Source organism: Marmota marmota, unplaced genomic scaffold (genome assembly GCF_001458135.2).
Source record: "Marmota marmota marmota unplaced genomic scaffold, marMar, whole genome shotgun sequence".
Classification (NCBI taxonomy): Eukaryota; Metazoa; Chordata; class Mammalia; order Rodentia; family Sciuridae; genus Marmota; species Marmota marmota.
This window is the reverse complement of record NW_025999894.1, coordinates 6,989,584-6,995,250: the sequence shown is the minus strand read 5'-3', so window position 1 is coordinate 6,995,250 and position 5,667 is coordinate 6,989,584. Positions and strand designations below refer to the sequence as shown.

At 59.7% G+C, this 5,667-nt stretch overlaps 1 long non-coding RNA gene across 1 annotated transcript; it reads right to left on the bottom strand.

Annotated features, from left to right (window-relative positions):
* Positions 1-1,402: 1,402 nt before the first annotated feature.
* Positions 1,403-5,625, bottom strand: LOC125613955. Its single transcript, XR_007344576.1, has 3 exons — positions 4,602-5,625; positions 1,907-1,944; positions 1,403-1,563 (listed from the first exon to the last, which is right to left on the bottom strand). It is a non-coding gene; the product is annotated as an uncharacterized LOC125613955 (long non-coding RNA).
* Positions 5,626-5,667: the final 42 nt, after the last annotated feature.

Below are 5,667 nucleotides of genomic sequence, written 5' to 3'. Positions count from 1 at the left end.
AGTAGAGGATAGGAAAGGCAGCAGAACACAACAGACACTAGTATGGCAATATGTAAATCAATGGATGTGTAACTGATGTGATTCTGCAATCTGTATTTGGGGTAAAAATGGGAGCTCATAACCCACTTGAATCAAAGTGTGAAATATGATATATCAAGAATTATGTAATGTTTTGAACAGCCAACAATAAAAAATTAAAAATAAATAAATAAATAAATTAGGAAAAATTAAAAAAAAACAAAAAAACAAACAAACAAAAAATGACACTGAGGGGCCGGGTGGTGGCTCAGTGGCAGAGCGCTCGCCTGGCATGTGTGAGGCACTGGGTTCGAGTCTCAGCCCCGCCTATAAATAAGTAAACTAAATAAAGGTTCATCGACAACTAAAAAAATATAAAAAATAAAAATAAAAAGACCCTGAGGCCCTGAGAGGGTTGCACACTTGGTGGGCTCCCCTGAGATGCCCCTGGCTCCCTTTGATGGGACATCCTGGCCACGGTGCAGGGATGGTCCCTTTCTGAGGACTCAGGAATCTCACATGCAGAACCCTGGCCCCTAGTAGAGCCTGGCAGGCTCCCCAGATCTACCCTGAGCTTGTTGTGCACGGCAAGGTCCTGACTTGTCCCCACGCAGCTGGCAGAAGAGTGAGGCTCTGCCCCGGCCAGCAGAGACCATTAGTCACCACGTGGGACAAGCGAGGCTGCGGCTAGTCTCAGACCCAGCCTGTGGCCGCGTGGGCATGCGAATGTCAGGTGAGGAGGAGACAGGCCTGATGCAGGGTAACTAGGTACTGCCAGCTGCTCAGAGGCCCCAGCCACGCCCCCCATGACAGCTGATGCAGGGCAGGGCGGGCACGACTGGGGGCAGGAGGGGACAGCAGAGCAGCCCCATTCCCCTGCAGGTGACAGGTCCCAGGCTGGACACAGAGCTGGGCCCCTTTCCCAGAGCAGACCAGCGGCGGTGCCAACCAATGAACCCTGGGCTGGGGCTCCGAGGTCTCCCCAGGCAGCCCCTGGCTGATGCTCAGATCTCCCCCCAGTCTCTGCCTGAAGTCCCCCACCAGTGGGTGGGTCACACCCTGAGGAGGCCACCCATTCCGTTTATCCCACTCCGTTGGTGACAGTGCCTAAGGGTTGTTCAGGTCCTGGACAAAGTGAATCCAAGAGATGACCAGGACCAACCCAGAGAGAGGTCATGAGCTTTGTCACTGGCTGTGTGGTATGCAGTAGGAGCTTAATAAACGCTGCACCTTATTGACTGTCGCGGCCATCGTCACTGGCCACTGTCACTGGCCATCATCGTAGCCCTTCCACACCCCGCCCAGCCACCCGGACACCAGCCTCCTCTAAGGGCAAATTCTGCACCTGCCCCTCCCCAGCCTCCTTCCCTCTCTGCCCACGCCCACCCCACGTGGGGCAGCCCAGGGTCCCCTGCCGGGGGCCAGGACCTGGCTTACCAACATGCTGTACTCCACCTCCGCCTGCCTTGGGGGCACTGGCTCTTCCCGCAGGGACCACGTCTGCAGCGTCAGATTTGTGTAGTAGGGCTCACTCTGCCCGGCAGCCTGCGGGGCCAGGAGGAGGTAGGTGTCCACGGGCCTCCCCACCACGGCTCTGTCCTTCTTTCGCCCAGGTTCCAGGTGAGGGCCCCAAACTTCCCTGGGTCTGCTCCCTCCTGCACCCTCCCGTCGGGGCAGTCAGCGCCCCCCTGGGGAACGTTCCTCCCCCTGCCACTCGGGGGACAGGCCCAAACTGGGGAAGACATGGATGACTAGATCTCAGGAGACACTCTTCCCTCTCTGGACCCATCCATCTGTGGCCCAGGGACCATCCGGCTGCAGCCCCAACGTCCCCCATGCTGTCCCTGCCCAGCCACCCGGATGCACCTCCTGTGGTGGCCTTCCTTACCTGCCTGAGGTTCTGGGACAGTTCTGAGCGCTCACCAGCTGACACAGGGAGAGAGAGCAGGGGGACCCATGTGAGCCAGGCTGGGGACCCTGGAGAAGCCCTAGGCTCCTCTCCCCTCAGACCTGGAGCTGGTGGGAAGCAGTGTGGCTGGAGGAATAAGCGGGTCCCCGGGCATGCAGGGAGGAGGAGTGACCAGCACCAAGTGGGCAGCGGACACGGCCCGGCTGGAGGAGAGGCGCAGGGCTAGTTCCCAACACAGCCGCTCACCAGGCGTGACGGGGTAGACAGGCAGGAGGGGCAGGGTGTGCACCAGGGACCTGCCCAGACAGCGCCAGACCCCGAGAGGTCGCTGGGGTGAGGCTCCAACCCCAGGCCTGGGCCCTCCCTGCCGCTGGGGAGGCCTGGCAGCCTGTGGGGGCAGCTCAGGCCGGTCCCACCCTGGCTCTGGCTCCTGCCACGTTGCTGTAGGGTCCTGCCTTTGAGTGCAGCCACATACACCCTGACTTCTCAATCCCGGCCTGGGGGCTGGCCGGCAGTAGGTGACACAGGGTCTAGTCCACAGCCAGGCCACCAGAGCCACTGCCTGCATGCTGCAGAGACACGGCAGGGAGCACCGGGTCACAGGGCAGCAGCCAGACCTTGGGAGACACAAGTCCACAAGACTCTAGCATGCGCCAAGTCCTCAGGGGAACTGAGAGCAGCAACTGGGCGCTTGGGGACATGAACGCAGTCTGTTCTGAATACCGTGGGCGGGCTCCACGCCTGGGACAGGAGCTCTGGGGAAGGAGGAAAAGAGGGGGAGGGGAAGGTTCAGCTCAATGCCAGGGAGGAAGGTGTGCAGGAGGCCGCAGTCCAGGGACTGCACTGGTCACAAGGATGTCCCCAGGGCCTGCACAGGCCTGGCACACTGCAGGTGCTCGGGATGGCTCCGTGTGAATGAGTGGGTGACAAGAGGAAGCTGGCGAGGAGCTGGGGTGGGTGACGTGGAGGTGTGAGGTGCGGGCGGCAGAGGGGCCAGCGGGACTGGGCCCAGGCAGCGCCAGGAGGGGTGGGCTGGGCACTTGCAAAGCCAGGGAGGGAGGAGAGCCGGGGGTTGGACAGAGAGCCTTTCCCCTGCGCCTGAGGCTGCGGTCAACAAATACAAGACGCCCATTCCCCGAGAACAGTGCAGCCGCGGCTTCCAGAATGTTTATCAGCGGGGAAGCGGTACAGTCTGTTAGGTGCAGAAAGTCCTAGGTCTGAGAGAGAGAATTCTTGCTATGAATCAGATTCTCTAAGAAACCATCTCTGCATCTGTAGGGGACATGCCCTGAGTGTAGTGGCTGGACTTCTCTGGGCAGTGGGTTTTCTGCAGGGAATTTACCCACTTCTTTGTGCTTCTGTTCATTGTTCACGTCCCACAGTCATGGTTTGACCCTCTTTTAAAAGGGGAGGAAGCTGCTTGAGGAGCCGGAGCCTTTCTAGGTGAAAGGGCACCAGGGAGCCTGCTGGGGCCCCGGGGACTGAGCCACCAGATGGGAAACCCCCACGTGGCAGGCAGTGTCCTCCCGGGGTGCAGCCTGGGAGGGGCCAGAAAACTACCCCAAAAAAAGCAGAGGGAAAGAGGAAGTGATTCTCTCTCCATGCTCTGCCCAGATGCTGAGGCTGACCTCTTCCCACAGGCCCAGGCCCCCGGGAGAGCCCGAGGTGGACTGAGGCAGCATCCCCTTGACCCCCACAGCAGCCACCTGCTGGCCCTGCAGCCGAGGAACAAAGTAACCCCTCTCTGCCTCCCCAGCAGTCCCCAGGGCTTGGGACGGCCTTCAGAATCCTCCCCCACAGATGCACCAACTCGGCACAGGAAGGACCTGGGGGCTCTCGCTACCCCCAGGCAGAAGCTGGCTCCCCGAGGTGGCTGGCGACCCCCACCAGGAACAAGAAGGCCACCTCTGTTGGTTCCTCTGCTCCCTGACTATCTCATCTGCTCGCTGGTGTTTACTGAGCACCTACTTCCTGAGTGCCAGACTCAGGGTCCCCACACGTCCCCCTGTCAGTCTGAGCTCAGAGGAGGGTGAGACCAGGATGTCGGGAGGGTCCTGGGGTCCCCGTCGTGACTGCAGATATCAACACGTGAATCCAGCAGTGTGTCCTGGGAGTCATGCTCCCTGGCCTGGAAGTGCGTCCTGGCTGGGAGGACGCAGGCAGGGACAGGGGGACATCAGTCTACTTCTAGCCCAGGTGCAGGGGAATGCCCAGGAGGGGCCCAGGTCCTCTTAGGAGGCCGAGGAAAGGGCCCGGGCAGAGGGCATCTAAGGGCAGTCTTTGGAGTCCAGAAGGAAGGAGCCCTGTGGGGGCGGGCGAGGCCCTCTGTGAGCCTTGAGCCACCCCAGGAGGAGGGACCTCTGGAGTGTGAGGAGTGGGGGGAGGCTGGGGGTTGGGCAGGGCTGAATGTGGAGGCCCTGACAGTCCCGGGGCTGGATTGGGGAAGAGTCATACAAAGGGTTTAAACAAGGAAGGCAGGGTCCCAGGGGACACCCCAGGCCCCGGCACAGGAAGGACCCCCCTCCCACAGCCTGCGACCCCACTCCCAGGGGCATGTCCTCTGGGGCCTGGCCCCGTGTGCAGCTGACCTCCATTCTGAGGAGCCAGGGCAGTGCTGCAGGTGAGGCTGTCAGGGCCTCCCCCCGGGGCCACCGAGGAGCAGGGGGTCACTCACCTTTGACCCGTTTCTGCAGCCTCCTCCAGACCAGCAGCGAGGAGCCCACCAGGAGGAGCAGCAGGAGGGACAGCAGGAGGAGCAGCACAGGGAGCCTGCGGAGGGCGGGTGAGGGCCACGTGGGGGGCTGTGCGCTAGGCAGGTGCTCGGTCACTGTGCAGGGAATGACCTCAGGGGCACTCCACCACCGAGCCACATTCCCGGGTGGTTATTTAGAGACAGGGTCTCCCTGAGCTGCTCAGTGCCTCACAGTTGCTGGGCCTGGCTTTGAACTTGTGTCCTCCTGCCTCAGCCTCCTGAGCCTCTGGGATCACAGGCGGGGGCCACTGCGCCCACCCAAGTCAATTTTTTAAAAGAAGGTAGAGAAGCCAGGCAAGCTCGGGAGGCTGAGGCAGGAGGATCCCTAGTTCAAACCAGCCTTAGAAAGGTGAGGTGCTGAGCTACTCAGTGAGACCCTGTCTCTAAATGAAATACAAAATAGGGCTGGGGAGGTGCCCAGTGGTCGAGCGCCCCTGAGTTCTGAGTTCAATCCCTGGTACCAAGAAAAAAAAAAGAAAAGGAGACCACAGTGGGACCCAGAGGGGCACACCTATCATTCCAGCAAGTCAGGAGGCTGCATCAGGAGGCTCCCAAGTGTGAGGCCAGCCTCAGCAACTTAGAAAGACCGTGTCTCAAAATTTTAAAAGGCTGGGGATGTATCACAGAAGAAAAGAGCCTCTGGGTTCAATTCCCACTAGCAAAAATAAGTAAGTAAAAAGAAAAGGTAGCATATGTCCCTATCTATACCCCCCATGTCCCCCAGTCCTGGCACTTGTGCACATGGTGTGCCGAGAAAATCTCCAGAGACCCAGAGACTCTCTGTGCAGGGCTGGGGAGACAGGGGACAGGGCACAGTAGGGGACACTTCCAGCCACACACCAGGTCTGGTGCTACCCCCAACTCAAAAAGAAGCAAAGATGGGGGCCGTGGTTGTAGCTCAGTGTAGAGCCCTGGCCTAGATACAGGAGGCCCTGGGTTCCATCCTCAGCACCACATTAATAATAAATAAATAAATAAATAAATAAAT